Raw genomic sequence first — 17,168 nt, 5'->3', positions numbered from 1 at the left:
GTATACAGTAATTCTCTAAGATGACTTCAGGTAAGACAGAATGTTAAGTAACAGAAAATCCAGTATGACTTAAATAGATAAATTCACTAATTGTTGTTAGGTATTTATGTTTATTTTGATCTTGTACATTATATATATATATATATATATATATATATATATATATATATATTTGCTTATATGTATCTATATGCAAACCCGGGGCTTCCCATATGGTTCAGTGGTAAAAGAATCCACCTGACAAGGCAGGAGTTACAGAGGACCCAGGTTCTATCCTTGGGTACGGAAGAACCCCTGGAGAAGGAAATGACAACCCACTCCAAGTATCCTTGCTTGGAGAATCCCATGGACAGAAGTGCCTGGAGGGCTACAATCCATAGAGTCGCAAAGAGTCAGGCAAGACTGGGCACATGCATATACAAACCCAAAAGTTATCTACTATGATACTTTCCATATAGCATGGTTTATTCCGGGATTTAGAAAACATGATAAGATGACAAGATTGTAAGTTAGAAAGCCTTGCAGGTCAGCCAAAATATTCTAACTCCAGAATTACTGCTATTATGTAAATCTATATCTGAAAACAAGTTCATCAAATACCAAAGTTTATTACCACAAAACAATCTGCTAGAAATTCTTAAATTACCCCTTTCCCGTAGGAGACATAAGCAGTTAAAGAACATTGCTAGAACCCAGAGAGCAAGTAGTTATAAGTCTACAGTTTCTTTCTATAAAAAGCCTGAGCAGGCAGCTGATGAGCAGTTTCCCTTTTAATTAGAGTAGTTTCCTGATTAATTAGTCCCAGAACACCTAATGTAAGACTATACTGTGCCACTGGGATGAACAATTCTCCTCACGGTACTACTAAGTATCATCTTTTCTCTAGGATCAAGCTCAACCTGTTTTCTGATCAGCTGGGAAAGGACCTTCTCTCACAAAAAGTGAGTTGGAAAAACTATAGCTACATGGAGAGGTGTTACCATCAGACCCAAAAGGGGAAGAAAAAAAAAGAACATGTAGATTATCTAGGGGAATTCCTTCACTTCCTTAAGGTTCTCAAATAACTTTATTTACTTAGAAAATCTTGATTTTCAGTAGTATGTAATAAAGATCAATTTCCTTTTTGACTGCATGATCAACTCTATAGTTGATCTAAATGAGACAGAAATTTTGTAAACATATGCAAATCATCTTTGCACATACTTGAGCTTTGAAACCCATCAAAGTAAAGATCGTGGGGTTCTCCAGGCAAGAATACTTAAGTGATTTGCCAATCCCTTTTCCAGTGGCAATTTGTCAGAACTCTCCACCATGACCCAGCCAGTATGGGTGGCCCTGAACAGCATGGTTCACAGCTTCCTTGAGTTACACAAGGTTGTGATCCATCCAATCACTTTGGTTAGCTTTCTGTGATTGTGGTTTTCATTCTGGAGGCTGTGGGATTATAGTTCTACCTTCCTGATAGGAGGGACACACTGAGGAAAACTGGGTTTTGCTCTGGAGGACTGAGTTATGCTCAGTAAATCTTTAATCCAACTGTCTGCTGATGGGTGGGGCTATGCTCCCTCCCTGTTAGTTGTTTGGCCTGTTAGTTGCTTAGTCCTAGAGTCTGCAGGCTCAATTATAGGGCTACTGGCAACCTCCAAAAAGGACTTATGCCAACATCCACCTCACAGGACTGCTGCTGCCATTGCCTGTGTCCCTTCAGCAGGCCACAGCTGACCCAGACCTCCGCAGGAGATCCTCAAACACTCACAGGCAGGTCTAGCTCAGTCTCTTGTGAGGTGACTGCTCCTTTCCTCTGGGTCCTGGTACACACAAGATTTTATCTGTGCCCTCTAAGAATCTCTGTTTCCCTCAGTCCTGTGGAAGTTCTGAAATCAAATCCCGCTGTCCTTCAAAGTTAGATTCCCTGGGTATTCCCAGTTCCTCTGTCAGATCTCCAGGTTGGGAAGTCTGATGTGGGGCCTAGAATGAGATGGGAATACCAGACCACCTTACCTGTCTCCTAAGAAACCTGTAAGCAAGACAAGCAGCAACAGTTAGAACTGGACAGAGAACAACCGAATGGTTCAAAATTGGGAAAGGTGTACATCAAGGTGGTATAACTGTCACCCTGCTTATTTAATTTATATGGAGAGTACATCATGCAAAATGCTGGGCTGCATGGTTCACAATCTAGGATCAAGATTGCCAGGACAAATATCAACAACCTCAGATATGCAGATAATACTTTAATGGCAGAAAGCTAAGAGGAACTAAAGAGCCTCTTGATGAATGTGAAAGAGGACAGTGAAAAAGCTGTCTTAACACTCAAAAAATGAAAATCAAGGCATCTGGTCTCATCACTTCATGACAAATAGATGGGAAAAAAGTGGAAATAGTGATAGATTTTATTTCTTTGGGCTCCAAAATCACTGTGGACAATGACTGTAGTCACGAAATTAAAAATCACTTGCTCCTTGGAAGAAAAGCTATGACAAATCTAGACAGTGTATTAAAAAACAGAGACATCACTGACAAAGGTCCTTCTAGTCAAAGCTGTGGTTTTTCCAGTAATCATGTATGGATGATTCTTGGACCAAAAAGAAGGCTGAGTGCTGAAGAATTGATGCTTTTGCTGTGGGGTTGGAGAAGACTCTTGAGGGTCTCTTGGACTGCAAGGAGATCCAACCAGTCAATCCTAAAGGAAATCAATCCTGAATATTCATTGGATGGACTGATGCTGAAGTAGAAGCTCCAATATTTTGGCCACCTGATGCGAAAAACTGATTCATTGGAAAAGACCCTGATGCTGGGAAAGATTGAGGGCAAGAAGAGAAGGGGGCAACAGAGGATGGGATGGTTGGATAGCATCACTGACTCAAAGGACGAGTTTGAGCAGACTCCAGGAGATAGTGAAGGACCAGGAAGCCTGGTGTGCTGCAGTCCATGGGGTCGCAAAGAGTCGGACGTGACTTAACAAGTGAACAACAAAAGTAAAGATTTGAGGTCCCTAGAAAGTAAAGCAAGAGAGCCTCAGAGACTTTGATTAAATAATTTGTATGAAAAGACAGAACCTTACTTAGTGTACCTAAGTACCAACTAGAAAGAGGGTAAAAAAATTAACAAGCATTCAATTAAAAATTACTAATTATACTTTTTCAAACACGGACTGAAGGTTCAAGAGTTCAATGAAATTGCTCCTTTTCACATCATTTTTACAGGTGTCAAGGTAAAAGTTTCGTGATGCTGTCTTCAAAAAATTAGTCATCTATTAAAAGATTAAGTAGCTTTTTTAAACATGTCAGAGATCATCCTCTTAAAGGGTAGAAGTGATTGAATTATTCTGACAGTAGTAACAAGTAAAGCTCTCTCTTGTAGAAGAAAATGTGCATACCTATAATATTCCAATCCAAAAATTTTAAAGTTCTGAGCAACTTTCACCTACATGCCCTGGAGAAGGAAAAGGCTACCTACTACAGTATAGTACATGGGGCGGCAAGAGTAGACACAATTGAGCGACTTTCACTTTCACTTTTCACTCTTCTTCGCCATTCATAGGGATAAAAAAAGTTTGTATGTAAAAAATTAAAGTCTTTTGTGTGCTTAATAGAAGTATATTGATAAATTGTGATACTAGAAAAAATAAAGATTTAACATAAAGAAAAAAGGAAACAAATAAGAATCATATTTAATTGTTATGGTATAACTATTCTTTCAAAATTGCAACATATTGAATTAATTACAATCTTTAGTTTGAAACACTCTATGAAATGAATATATTAAGACAAAAGCCAGTCTGTACATTACAGCTTTAAATCTGAAAAAATTTTGCAGCATCAAGAGTATCCCCAACATGGCATTTACCTAGTATTTTCTTGAAACAGTTCAAGAAATTTCACAAAGAAACTGAATTTTTCTAAGGCTATGATAAGCTTAAATTTACTCAGTGGTTCTTCTGGGTTTTTTCCCTTTGTTTATTTTTTTCCTATTTGATGAAAAAAGGAAATAGAAACTAGGATTGAGTCTGCAGTAAGAGACATAGTCCATGTCAAATGTTCAGATCTTTGTATGCATATCAGAAATTACATATAGACTACATAATCTGGAAAGAAGTAATGACAACAAGAAAGAATAAATTAAAAAGACAACTTTTCAAGGACTAGTCTTGTGTCTGGTCCCTAAAAGCTACTCATTAAATGTGACGAAAAAAGTGAGGCTTCAATTAATCAGCTCTGATCTATAACTTGAAATGTTCTATTTAAAAAACCCAACAGTCATAATTTCTAATCCAATTCTTAACATACAATGTCACAGCCATTAACTCCTACTTTTTTAATTCAAATCATGAAGTACTAACCTAAAGAATTTAATTCATATAGATATTCAACAAATATTTAGTAAGAACTAATGCCAGGCTCTGGGAATACAGAGAACAACAAAATGACAGCTTCTGTATGATGACACAAGCTACTGTCCTGTTAGTTTAAAAATCAACTAAAAGCCATTCAAGTAAAAAGCAGCCTAATCTGAGAAATTCACTGGTAACATGAAACCCAGCAAATAAAAAACAACAAATTTTTAAAAATCCCACTTTTCAGAACTACATTATGATAGTTAAGAAAGGGAGGCAGGTAATAAAAAAGAATGAAATATATGATGGAGAGACAAAGAAATATAAAGTATAAAGAGACATAGAAAGAGAAGATGCTGAGAAGGTCATGAAGTAATCAAGCAAGAAGTTGCAAATAAAACTGTCACTAAAATACAAGCAGAAATAAATAATACACTGGAGGAGGGGGGATCTTTGTGCCTGCCTCATGGATATCCACTTTCATTTTTTTTTTTAACCTTGGCACTAATTAATAGTAAACATGTGCTGTGCTTAGTCACTCAATCGTGTCCGACTCTTTACAACCCCATCCAACCCCAGGACTCTTTGCAACCCATAGCCCACTAGGCTCCTCTGTCCATGGGGATTCTCCAGACAAGAATACTGGAGTGGGTTGCCATGCCCTCCTCCAGGGATTTTCCTAACCCAGGGATCGAACCTAGGCCTCCCTCACTGCAGGAGGATTCTTTACAGTCTGAGTCACCAGGGAAGTAAACTTATCTAAGCACAAATTTGAATGGAAAAGTAAATCAAAGCCAAAGAAAAACCCTGGAGAAACCTTATTACACTGTATTATCCAATAAAATATAAATATGCTCTAGAAATATATGCAGGTAAGTCCAACACTGCTGCTGCTGCTGCTAAGTCGCCTCAGTCGTGTCCAACTCTGTGCGACCCCATAGAGGGCAGCCCACAAGGCTCCCCCGTCCCTGGGATTCTCCAGGCAAGAACACTGGAGTGGGTTGCCATTTCCTCCTCCAATGCATGAAAGTGAAAAGTGAAAGTGAAGTCTCTCAGTCGTGCCCGACTCTTAGCGACCCCATGGACTGGAGCCTACCAGGCTCCTCCATCCATGGGATTTTTCAGGCAAGAGTACTGGAGTGGGGTGCCATTGCCTTCTCCGAAGTCCAACACAGTTATTATAAAACTGGGACCCAGGAATCACATTATAACCTCAGCCTCTTGAAAATTATGAGATTTAAGAAAAATATTAGTGCCTTCCTCTTATCCTTAATTCTATAGCTATAAATATAGCTTTTATGCCATTGAATCCATGCTCAGCAATAGCCCAAAAGTCTTCTCTCAAAACAGTATGCTGCTGCTGCTGCTGCTAAGTCACTTCAGTCATGTCCGACTCTGTGCAACCCCATAGACGGCAGCCCACCAGGCTCCCCTGTCCCTGGGATTCTCCAGGCAAGAACACTGGAGTGGGTTGCCATTTCCTTCTCCAGTGTATGAAAGTGAAAAGTGAAAGTGAAGTCACTCAGTCGTGTCTGACTCCTAGTGACCCCATGGACTGCAGCCCACCGGGCTCCTCTGTCCATGGGATTTTCTAGGCAAGAGTACTGGAGTGGGGTGCCATCGCCTTCTCTCCTACTCTAATTCATTAGAAAATCATCTTTTCCTTTAATTTACCTCAAAACTATTTACTATGTTTAAAGAATAACAAAAACAATACTTAGTACTAGAAGTAGAACATTATCACTTAAGTACATGAAAACAATTAAGAATATATTTTTAACTTTTTATAGAAACATCGATCGATGCTGGGAGAAAATTCTGACGTCTCAGATTCACACATATCATCATAGTTTTTATACATGTGGTTGTCCATGTTGATACGATAGAAAATTAAAGATCTCAGGTAATGAGAACAAAGAAAATTTAATAAAATTTATCCCATAAATAACAAGCAAAGGTATAATTATGTATTAAGAAACCATCGCCCTTATTATGCAAAAGAAAATAAAAGGCACATTTTCTTAAAGAATCTCAATAATTCTTAAGTTTCCTTTAATACAGACCTTCCAGTATGTACACGTTCAAGTCATTTCATTACAACACAGTGGGTATTCTTTAGTGTCCTTGCTCCCCTTATTTTTTTGGTTAATAAATTTTAAAGAATTATAAATTTTCTGTAGAAGTTTGTATAAATTTTATGGCAATATCAGTAATATACCCGTACAAGCGTCTGTGACTTTTATAATACCAATGGTACAGACTCAGCAGGAGTAACCCCATTCTATCAAAAAGCTCATTTCCTACAAACAGACAAGGTGATGACAGACAACAGAACAGCTATGTAATTAAGCAATGCCCTGCCTCTCAATGAAACTAGTGTTGAATGTTATTTGACTAACATGCAGCATTGAATTTTTAAAAATTAAGCCATGTAAAGAAAAAGCAAATATCTACCTGGTTAAATGACATACAAAGTTTACTTTAGTTGGGGAAACTGAAAATAAAATGTAACTGATTCCTAATTTCACTTTTCAAATATTCACTAAATTTCATTTGATCATTAAAAAAAAAACAATTTAAACATTCCCTCTTGAGACTGTCCAGTAATTATAATTACAGTACAGTCCACTAAAATAGGGTAAAATTTTTTCTTTAGCTACATGTTTTATTAAAAGCCATCTGCTACAATAATACACTGGAGAACAGAGAGAAGACAGGCTTTACTCTGAGCAGCACCAATAACCTGACAAGAATAAACACAGTGAAGCTTCATCTGTCCATACAATGCTCAAGAAAGCAGAGAACGTGCAGAATCTTAAAACAGGCCACTCTTACTGTTGTTTTTTATTTATATTCCAAAAAATATTTTTTGGCAGCAACTACCGAACTACCAACTACTTACAACTTTGCCCTTTTTACTCACTGATAGAGGTTTAAGCATATGCTCTCTGTACTATGTCAAATTAGACTTCTTCTTTGCAAGTTTTACTGTTTTGTACTTAGCGTGTGGTATTTTTCAGTTCACTGATTTTAAAAATGAATGTGCATTACCATCCTAGCACAGTACCTGACACACAGTAGGTACTCATTTACCGAATAGATACTGTAAAATTACTTTTCGAATTCTATTACTTCAACTCTAGGTACATCAACCAATTATGATGATTACATCAACTCTAGGTACATTAATTAAATATAAATATCCATTTTGATATGACATATTTTCTAAGGTTTTTCACTTCACATACTTATTCTAAGAAGAATAGACTTGTATTATGTTCTTTTCATTTTACCAGGGAACAAACACTGACCCATAAGTAGTGGATGTAGTTAGCCAACTGTGGTGGAAGTGAGGGAAGGAAGGAGCACACTGACTTCACTTCCTAAGGCTTCCAGGATAATCCAAGCTAAGTCACCAAAGGGCACCTGAATCATCATGTAAACTACTCCCTCCCCTATCCCACTCAGACATATTAAATTCCCATCTCAGGCATCAACTTCCCCATGAAGTCTTCCCTGACTCACCCAAGCAGAGCTGCCACTACCTCTTTCATATTCCACACACTTGGTTAAAATACCTGTTATAACCTGTATCATCATATATTTGATCTATCTGCATATAGGTCTGGCTTTCCCTAGGCCATGCTCCTCAAAGCTGTGAGCCCCTTTTGTCTACACAGGTTTAGAACTGCACAGGGTCTGGCCCATAAAAGATGCTCAATAATGAGTTACTGAATGAGTGAATTAATAAGTGAATGACACTTTATCTGCCTTGCAGTCTTGATTACATCATATAGCCATTAGGAGTGATTTTTAGAGAGTATCATTTAACTTTATTATATACTTGAATACGCATGATGACTAAATAATAACTCATATAATCATTATAAAGCCAAGTTTAAGGATTCAAACATTCCATGATATTCACTAGCCAGAAGGAAAAAAAAAAAGACAAATCTGATTTTTTCATACTTCTAAAAAGATTAATGCTTAATTCTATCAGCTACTGTTCACATCATATGCTCTCATGAAAACTATGTGACTGGAAGTTGACTAACACTAAAGTAGCAGTATACTATGCTATGCTAAGTCACTTCAGTCGTGTCTGACTCTGTGCGACCCCAGAGACGGCAGCCCACCAGGCTCCCCCGTCCCTGGGATTCTCCAGGCAAGAACACTGGAGTGGGTTGCCATTTCCTTCTCCAGTGCACGAAAGTGAAAAGTGAAAGTGAAGTCGCTCAGTCGTGTCCGACTCTTAGCGACCTCATGGATTGCCGCCTAACAGGCTCCTCTGTCCATGGGATTTTCCAAGCAAGAGTACTGGAGTGGGGTGCCATTGCCTTCTCTGAAAGTAGCGGTATACACTGATACAAATATCCATTATTACTAATATCATACATTCATATCTTAAATACACACTATACGCCAAGCACTTTATCATTTTACTTAATTCCCACAACAATTCTAGTAGGTACTACTATTATCTGTGCTTTACAAATGATGAAGCTGAGGCTTAGAAAGTTGAGATAACTTCTCAAGATCACAAGTTAATACATGGCAGGGGTGAGACTCACATTCAGGTCAATCTAGCACTAGAATTTAAATCCTTTAAAAGAAATTGTGTGTGTGCACTTATATATACAAACACTTCTTAAAGAAAAGATTCATTTGGGAAAAAGAAAATTTAAGTGAGAGAAGGAAATGGCTTATGATAACATTATTTCTGAAGGCTTATCAATTAAAAGCTTATTTTTAACAAAATATAAAGAATGAATGTTATCGATTAGATCACTTCTACAAAAAAGGAGAGAATTACAGTCCAATACTTGTTATGTTATATAAGCAGTAATCAGATTTGATAAACTACACCACACATGCCATGTAATTACAAAAATTATACATACATTTCTGTAAAGCTACATAAAATGCAGATTGCCCTAAAACACACACAATCTTCCCTATGTCAAATGGCTCATAATGTGTGAAAATGTTGTCATTTTCTTATACTCTTACCCTGTCATACTCAAGGGCTCCTAAAGCCAGCAATTAAGATTTAATTCTGGACTTCCCTGGTGGTACAATGGACAAGAATCTGCCTGCCAATGCAGGGGACACAGGTTCAATCCCTGGTCTGGGAAGATCCCACTACTGTGCAGCAACTAAGCCCATGCACCACAACTACTGAGCCTGTGAGCTGCAAGTACCAAAGCCTACACACCTAGAGCCTGAGCTCCGCCACCAGAGGAGCCACCACAGTGAGAAGCCCGTGCGCCACAACGAAGAGTAGCCCCAGCTCACCACAACCAGAGAAAGCTGCACCCAGCAACAAAGATCCGCTGTAACCAAAATTAAATATTCTTTTTAAAAAGATTTGATCCTAATCTTTGAAGCTCTAAATTCTTTTTGTTTCTATAAGGAGCAGCAAGGTTACAATCCTTCCATTGCCCTTTCAGATCACCTCAATATCATGAAGAATGCTAATAGAAATAACAAGAAATCTCAATGATAAGCAATAAAGAAATTATACTTTCAGAAGTATGTGGTACAAGTCTGCCACTGATCCATCAACAGTGTCGGCGTCCTCAGCCTCTGGCAGAAACCCTGTAGCAGCACACAGTGATTGAAGCATCACGTCGACTTTAGGAGAGATGTGTCAATACCCACTTGAAGAGGGACGGCTTGAAGTTAGGTGATTTCAGCTTTTCTATTACTGATTCTATAAAGTACTGTTAGAAATTTTCTATCATATGGAAAGTTTATACATGTTTTTTGCTATAAACAGAATTCCTCAAATAAACTAAAATCTCATTTCCACACAATGATTAGCATAAAGTAGAGAAAAGGGGATAATACTGCTTGTATTTCTCTAACCTTTTATTACCCTTAATGATTAATGATGGGGAAAATACAAAGAGTTTTCCCTTCCAAAGCATCTTTAAAAGACAAAACATAAGAATGCCCTATCCCTTTCACGTCTATTTTAGAGTTCTCTACTGTATGGATTCACATACTAACTCTGCTGTTTAGTAACTGTGGGTCTCTCAAACTCTGTGAACCTCACATCTCATCGATGGTAAAAATGGGAGTGCCATCATTGAAGTTGTCAGGTTTGCCTGGAAAGGGCATATGAAAGCACTAGACATAATACCCATCACACTTTCCACTGGTTCTCTCAGCAAGTATGTTTTAGCATCTGCTAGAGGGCAGTCCTAGTATTAAGATTACAGCAGTGAGCAAATCCATTCGCAGTCCTTGCTGACCTAAAGCTGATAGTGAAGAGTGCCCTGTGGCTCATACTGAATTTCCTACAGCCTCTGACCATGGCACAACTTTTCACAACTCTGTGTCTTTGGGTATGGCATTGCCTCAGCCTAAACACACCCTCCTGTTCTTGGCCCCTGAGCAAAAGAGTTGGCTCCTCCAGTCTCCGTGCTCCCCTATCACCTTGTTCATATCTCTGTCACAGAACTTAACCATGTCATCACCATTCCTCTGCCTTCCAGACTGACTCCCCCACTGGACTGTGCATTTCTACTAGGTAAGATACCAGTGTTACTCTTCACAGAGAAAACACCTGCATGTTTAATAAATTAAAGGATGAATCAGTGGCACAAGTACATAAAAGTGTTACACATATTTCCTTTTCCTTCTTTCTCTTTATTGCTCAGAACAATGTCCTTAATCTGCACAGATATCACGAACCCATAGTAATCTCCATATTTCCTTCTTTTCCATGCTACTCATTTAACATTGAAACATACACTGTTCTATAATTTTTCTCATCCCCTATCACTAGAGAGTGCTTACCATGTATTAGGCATGCTCTGAGTGCTTTATGTAAACTACCTTATTATCTTATTCAACCCTCCCAATTCTATACAATATGTATTATTAAGACCACTTTATAAATGAGATGAAGGATAATTAAGGAATTTGCCCAAGGTCACGAGCTAGTAACCAGCAGAGCTTGAAATCTGAACCCATGGTCTCCCTACAGTTGTTCAGTCACTGTCACGTCTGACTTTGTGACCCCATGGACTGCAGCACGCCAGGCTTCCCTTCCTTCGCTGTCTCCTGGAGTGCGCTCAGACTATGTCCATTGAGCTGGTGATGTCATCCAACCATCTCATCCTCCCTCCAGAGTGAGCACCATTTCCTCCCAAAGTGGAGTTATAGCTTTCACCAAGGCAAGTTGTACCTAATACTTCCCTGATCCTGGCACTGGAGTTAACATAATTTCTCCATGATTTAGATGGATCAGCTCATCTGGCTTGTTCTGTTTGGTCCTCAGCTCCAGATTAAGGTTACCAGTTAGTCTGCAGCTCCTGTCCTGGTTCATCTTAAATCTGTCTAGAGTTTTCCATCCTTTTTAAAACTGTGGTCCCTAAAGTCTTTTTCCTATCAGTCAAAAAGGCTTGCAAAGTGCTTTTATCAACTAAAAGCACACTATGACAGCTCCCTCCCCCGAGGCAAAGGTTGATATGCTAATATGATGGAGTCACAAAATCAAGCATATTTCAGGGCTTAGTCAGGTATTACAATGTATGAAGAACAGAAAGTAAGTAATAAAGAGTAGGAATAGTATGTCTATGAAACAGGAAGTACAAGCTTGAGTGAGCAACGGATACTATTCTTTAATGTATTGTACTGATGATTACACAAAGCAGATGACAGGCTGATTCAGTCTGTTGGCTATATGCCATCTCACCTGAAAAGAATGCTTTAGAATGTGATTTGTTTTTTCAAAGAGTGAACCAGCACACTACTACCAAAGGATGAAATGATAAACAGACTAGTTTTTCTCCTAAGAGCCCAATCACCTTTTCCTTCTTCCTTATATTATCTGATATATTTGGGAGTGATTTTAGCAAATTTATTTGTTCAAGCTGAACCAGTTCATTAACTGATCTTGAATTCTTGCCATTCCCTTAATAAGAGAGGAGAGATTAATGGGACCAAAAGAAAATACTACCAGCTTTGGACTAAATATGCAGGCACTTCTTACTGAAAATCCTCTAGGTATTCACCTTCTTTCTCCTGAGCATCTCCTAAGCTAATATGCATTCACCACCAAAGTGCATTCTTAATGTTCTTGGCTACAAGCACTTGCTGTCTGATTTCTACCCAAAAGCAAAGAGAAAGAACAATACTGTCATTATTCGTCTTATTTTTATTATGTTTGGCTATCAAGCAAGGAAGACAATGAAGTTAAATATACCACTGTACTTCCTCTCACAGAAATGTTATGACTTGAGAGCCCGAATAAAGGCACATGATCAGAGCCACACATTTCTACATTGTTTATATTAAAATGCTTTTGATAAATGGCACTGTTAATGATAGAAATATTAATAACATTAAAAATTTTATGTGGTCATTGATTTATAAACCAAAGGTGAAAATATTTATTATACTATCTTTAAATTGTACATTATTAGTCAATCTCAAATGGCAATTAGTGAACATTTGCTGTCCTAAAATAAGCTACTAAGCTTAGTTCATTATAAATTATTCCACAACAAAGCTCAATCACTGTCACTATCAATAGGCAGGTCTTGCAGAGAAAGGCAGGTGTCTACCTAGTATTGAGTCTCTCTTTCTTATTAATAAACTCGTATGTCAGTGGATGAAGAGGAGCCACAACAAACCATTTTAAAAAAACATTTCCCAGCTTTCCACGGAGATAGTCATGTAACAGAATCCCGGTCAAGGAAATTAAGTGGAAGTTGTTGTTTGGGGGTTTAAGGAAAAGCTCTTTATAAGGGTGACACACCTGGTCCAGATATGCCAACGAGTTCTAGATTCAAGGAAAGTTCAGGCTCATGGAAGGTAACCTTTAAACACTTGGAATTTCCCAAATGACAGAGGCATCTTTGTCATTCATGGTAGGACCCACCAATCACCTCTTACAGTTTATGCTTACATTTTAGGTGACTCATGGAAGAACTATAGACAGTTTATTCTAAGAAGAGTACTAAGCATGGGAGCTGGCCAAGCCAGAAAGACCAACCATGAAATTAGAGGATAGGGTTGTTGAGCCAGGTGATTTCAAACCAATCTCAGTGGAGAGAAGACTAAAGACTTAGTTCAACCAAATGGTTGGCAATGATTCAATCAATCACCCATGTATGTGATTAACTATATATATAAAGATTAACTATATATATAGTCAAGTGAAGTCGCTCAGTCGTGTCTGACTCTTTGTGACCCCATGGACTGTAGCCTGCTGGGCTCCTCTGTCCATGGGATTTTTCAGGCAAGAATACTGGAGTGGGTTGCCATTTCCTTCTCCAGGGGATCTTCCCAACCCAGGGACTGAACCCGGATCTCCCATATTGTAGGCAGATGCTTTTACCATCTGAGCCACCAGGGAAGTCTCTAACTATATATATAAAGAAACCCCAATAAAAATTCTGGACACTAAAGCTTGCTGAAATGCCTGGGTTGGTGATGCATACTACTACAGATTGATGCTGGGAAGTTAAGGTGTCCCCGAGGACAATGTAAGCTTCCTTGGAACCCTTGCAGTTGCAGATTCTTTCCAATGTATCTCTTCTTTTGGCTGACTCTAATTTATATCTGATGTATATCTTTTTGCTATTTAAAAAAAACTTGTAATCATAAGTATAACACTTTGCTACATGACTGGGGGAGTCTACTCAGTTCAGTTCAGTAGCTCAGTCGTGTCCAACTCTTTGCAACCCCATGAATTGCAGGAGTCTATGAGGACCCCCAAATTTGTAGCCACCTAGTATGAAGTGAGAATGGCACTGGGGATCCCCAACCTTGCAGCTGATTTCAGAGATCTTGGGCAGAACTTGGCAGTATGGAGGACTACTCCTTTAACCTTAAGTTTGGATGGTTTTGTCTTTCCATTCCTCTTTACTGGACACAATACAATGCAGAGAAGTCATTTGAGACAACAAGGTGACAAGCACAGACCAAATATATTAGAGTTCAGTCAGGGACACAGAACCTGTTAAACATTTCAAAATGGATTAATGCAAGGACTTAGGTCCTTAAACACTGGAAGACCAAAAGATTGGGAACATCACTGCTAGCTTTTAGGTCTGCCACAACTACAGTCCAAAGAATCAGGAGGTTGCCACTGCTAATCAAGATAGGAAACTGCAGGGAAAAGGAACACAGAATGAAGGCGGGAGATTCATAAGGGAATGTCCAGAGCAGATGAAAATCTCACAAGTGGCAAAGGCCAGGCATCTGCCTACTACTGCCAAAGAAAAACAATATGGCTTTTTCCTCCCTCCAGTCTTCTCAGGCAGAAAGTAAACCACTGTCAGAATTCCAGAGTGAAAGGAGTCTGGGAATATTTTGTTCAATGAAAACATCTATGTCATTCTGTCTCTTGGATCTTCTTCCTGAAAACTGTATATTCAAAACCACCATGGTGCTTAGTATATGTGTATAAGTATATGCTTAGTAAAGCTTTTATCACACATAAAAACATATACTATATAGTCTGGAGTTTATAAACAACATTGTGTCAGACTATTTTCATTTTTCTCTCAAAGTTTGAAATCTTAAAAGGTATGAATTAACAAAGCCTCTTAGCGAAGAAAGGAATATGACAGTAGCTACTACCCCATAAATAGTCATTAAAAGTACACAATTTCTTACTCATAGGAAAAAGTGATTTTATGCCAAGAGTTATGGTCTCTGGACATTTTTGCTCAGATGGGTATCATTAATAAAAATGTCTGAGCATAAACTTCCAATATATGTATATTTATTGTTTATGTTTATTATTCACAAGTGCTACTGTACTAATAAAAATACTATAAAGCATAGAAACAGACTATAAAAAAGATTTTTTAAAATGAAAAATGTTTGCTTAACAAAAATACTACAAAAATACTATTCAATATAAAATATGGGTCATTTAATTTTTCTATTTTCTGTAACTTTTCTATGAAGATAAACTTTATATGACATAATATTCACCAAAGTGTACAATTCACTAGTTTTTAGTATATTCACAATGGTGAGAAACCATCACATCTAATGCCAGAACATTTCCATCATCCCAAAACGGAACCTCAAACCTGTTAGCAGTCACTCCCAATTCCTCCCCTCCTCCATACCCTGACAAACAGTAGTCTATTTTCTGTCTCCATAGACATATCGATTCTGAACATTTCATATGGACAGAATCATACACTATGACTCCTTATCTTTTAATATGTTTGTCAAGCAATTTATGAAATGACAGTTTGAAAACATTCCCAAATCAGGTTTTTGATTCATGGTTTTAATCATGATCACATCTGGAAAACACTAACACAGAGCAGAGGCGCATCACCTGTTTCAGTCCCACCCATCAACCATTTTGATGAAACAGAGCTAGGCGATTCCTCATTTTCTCAAAGTGTTCTTAATAAATCAGAATGCAGTGAATTTTTATATTTCTAACAATCAGTCTCAAATTTCCTGCAACTACTTGCATAAGATTTAAATGTTCTTGAAATTTATGATTCCAGATTTCAAAGAAAGAAAATGGTAAGAGTTTTTTTATAACACAGACATGCAGTTTTCAATCACAAAAATCACAGTGATGTTCAAATTGCCAAAAATTTCAAACATCCATTCCTATAACATGAATTTATTTCCCAAAGTAGTTGCTTTGTCATCCATTATTATAATTTTAGTTTTTGACTGAAGGAAAAGAGTACTGTGTTTCTCTTTTTTAGTATCTTGATATGTAGCATCCTGTGACATCAATCTTTGTAAACCATTCATCTATCCTATGAAGATTAGAACTAGATAACCTGTAAATCCACCTAACCTAATGCATGCAAACTGCAAGAAAACTGAATATTCTAAAAGTGAATACATGAGTGTGGGCACCACTGTTATTTCATTCCAAAGTGTGCAAGTCCCTTCTTCCCCCACCTCACTCCTGAACCACAAGGGATAAGTGGCCATTAGCCCCAAGGACTTAGTAAGGTACCAAAGCATAGCAAATATGAGCATAGCTTAACATCATTTTATATTTGCAAATTTAAAATTGCAAATGGAACTTTAGATATCTCTGCCCCCAACATCAATGGATTATCCTGAACATCCCACTACAGAAAATACTAATTACAAATGGTATAAAGGGTTGTTTAATATATGAATTGAGCAGTGACTGAATATACTGGGAACTCAGAAAATATCTGTGGAAGGATTGGAGGCAAAGAGGTAAGGGAGGGGAGAAGGAATTAGAGGGGCTAAAGAATTTTAAAAGCTGATGTAGCCTAAGGAATAAAGTCTTACTGAACAAAAAAAATTCCTTTATGAATAGAGATTTTCTTTTTTAAAAAAAGTTATCATTATTTTAAAATCCATGATTTAGAGTAGATTAAGAAATTGGGAGGTAAGACCTAAGAAGAAAGCCTAGGAGCCAAGATTACGCATGTTTTAAAATCAGTTTTTAGGACATAAGCAGAGTAATTTACATTGGAACCAGAGGCTCCTGACAGGATAAGGATCTGGGCAACTATCCACATCATCTACGTGTAAGGTTACATAAGCACAAACAGTCATAATTTGAAGTTAATTTGACTTTCAAATTATACTAGAGTACAATTATACTGTGTACAACTGTATATAAATCTCACACAGTAAGAAAGATTAATTGAAAGTATTTGAAATATAAGTATATTCCAACGTAGTAAATAGTTATAACAATCACTAAAAGGAAAAAAATGAAAGCCAAGGCATTAAGTGTTCATAGATGACTACAGTCCATTGTTTATCACTATTCAACAAGTGTTCAGAACAAAAGGCAGACAAAGTCACCAAACAATGCAGTATAGCTTTTCAAAAAGTT

At 37.7% G+C, this 17,168-nt stretch overlaps 1 protein-coding gene across 3 annotated transcripts in view; it reads right to left on the bottom strand.

Moving 5' to 3' along the window:
* Positions 1-17,168, bottom strand: part of RABGAP1L (RAB GTPase activating protein 1 like) — a 739,452-nt gene that overhangs the window by 503,101 nt on the left and 219,183 nt on the right. The window lies entirely within an intron of this gene.

The sequence above is a fragment of the Bos indicus genome, chromosome 16 (assembly GCF_029378745.1).
Source record: "Bos indicus isolate NIAB-ARS_2022 breed Sahiwal x Tharparkar chromosome 16, NIAB-ARS_B.indTharparkar_mat_pri_1.0, whole genome shotgun sequence".
NCBI classification, from domain to species: Eukaryota; Metazoa; Chordata; class Mammalia; order Artiodactyla; family Bovidae; genus Bos; species Bos indicus.
Note: the sequence above shows the minus strand (reverse complement) of the source record. Positions and strands in the feature narration are given on the sequence as shown.